This window comes from Oryzias melastigma, linkage group LG23 (assembly GCF_002922805.2).
Source record: "Oryzias melastigma strain HK-1 linkage group LG23, ASM292280v2, whole genome shotgun sequence".
In the NCBI taxonomy this organism is placed as follows: domain Eukaryota; kingdom Metazoa; phylum Chordata; class Actinopteri; order Beloniformes; family Adrianichthyidae; genus Oryzias; species Oryzias melastigma.
This window is the reverse complement of record NC_050534.1, coordinates 6,542,641-6,544,820: the sequence shown is the minus strand read 5'-3', so window position 1 is coordinate 6,544,820 and position 2,180 is coordinate 6,542,641.

Genomic DNA, 2,180 nt, shown 5'->3' with positions numbered 1-2,180 from the left:
CACTTCAGAACACTGAGGAGAGTTTTTGTCACAGTTCGTTGTGGCTCCAATCAAAAAGGTAGGTGGAGCTGTCACAGCGAGGGGCGGCGGGGCGGACGAACGCGAATGCACATGCACGCACAGCCAGACAAAAAGCAAGGCAAAGCTCGCTTACGTCCTTCGCCTCTGCTCAGCGGGAAGCCAGCTTTGAGGAGTGTGAGCGCTCGTTGGATTGTCATTTAGCAAGCGCTGCATTTGAAGCCCGGTGACAGCTTCAGGAGTGTAGCAGCGAGGTGACTTGTTCAATGTCTTGAGCTGTGTTCCCACAACACTGAATGCAGCTTTTTCTTCTCTTTTTTTTCGTTTGCAGAGTTCATCCTCTAACGGTATTATCTCGGCTTAGAGGGTGACCTGCCACCGCAACAGTCTATCCTGTTAAGACGAGGGCAGAGGGGCCGAAAAGAACCCAGTCTGACCTGAATATGAAATCGTCATAAGAAGAGAAGGTTGTAGCTGTATGGTTTTACAGGTGGATACAGACTACATGTGGACAAATAATAGAGAGAATAGGAACATACTTTCCATCAAACTCATTTTGTAACATTTTTTGTGAATTTTAAATTCAAATAAATCAGAAAAAAAGATTTAAAACATTATTATTCATTAATGTTCATGGTTGAATCATCTGTATTGTTCGATGCATTCATCTGCATCTGAAGGGAAGAAAAAAAGAGAATCATGACATGTGATTAGAGGAGTAAATTTGATATAAAATTGATATAAATGTATATAGTCATCTTGAGAGGTGGGGTTGGGGGCGGAGCACCTGTCAAAATGAGTTTGATGGAAAGCATATTCCTGTTCTCTCTAATAATGCTCAAACCTTTAGATGGCCTGCACAAAGGTCATAGATCACTCAGTATGTAAATATGTATGCACATTTTTTTCTACAGGCATACTACAGGTGATACTGAAGCTAAGTATGTTCAAGAACGCAAGTTCTTAAACAAAGGAAGGTGGTTCTTCTTTTGTTCTGCTTAGTAGCACATGTCCACCTCCTACAGTTGGAAGAGGGTTGGTCCTGAATGTCAAAGCGTTGCAAATCTCATGAATCTTGCTCCAAGTTACTTATTTCACTGCTCTATTCCAATATATGACAGACTTTGAGTCCTAGGATTCCTGTTGGGGCACAAAATGCATTTTTTTTATTTCTGCTCCGTGATCAATTTTCTAAAGGTTTGTACTTTCAAGAATTAAAAGAGGACGTCTTCTTATGTCACTAGTAAATCGTTGTCACCTGGTTTAACTTGACGCACACATTTAATGGTTGCGCGTTTTGTTCATAGAACCCCAAAAACGGTCTTAAAAACTTGCATAGCCACGTTTGAATGCAACAGTTTTAAAACATAGAACTCCGAAGCGCATGTTCACATAAGCTGCGTTTCCACTGACTATGAAATTGTAAAAATTGGATCCACGGTAAGAAATTTTCCTAATAAGAGCATGACAATTTTAAAAAAACTCTCATTTATTGTAAAAAAAAGTTTTGCTCTAGAAAGAAGTGGTTTTTGAGGTGTTAATGTCACGGTTGGGCAATCAGGAGGAAACCCAGATGCAGGAAAGAATCCCAAGCAGATTAAAGGCATAATTCAAGGGCTTTCATTTTCATAAGCTATATTAACTAAACTAAGCCAGGAAACAAAGCGAGCCGACACTGAGGGCTGCACCAGAGTTCCTTAAATACACAGAGCCTAATAATTGAACTAACTTGTGAATCAGAACATGACAGTATCAAAATATTTCTCAAAACTTCAATGGAAACACTTTTTTTGAAATCATGTGACCAACAACCACGTACCACGCTAGCGCCACAGGAGGCCCCACAGCATCACACAGCTCATCAAAAGTTGAGCGTGTCATGCTGAATTGTTGGATCACCAACCATGATTTCCAAAAATCTCTTCATCCGTAGCCACTCCGGTGTAGCTTCCCGCTCCATGTCCTGAATAAGACGCAGACGTCTCCTTTGATAGATGATGATGAGCACTGGTGCAGTGACAGAAATTCTAATGTATCTGCTGTAAATTGCTAGTATTGTTCACATCCATGTTTTTGAATGATTTATTGTGTGAGTTGGTTTGTGTTTATTCACATAATTATGATTTAATGGAAACAGTGTAATTGCGAAATTGTGTTTTTTT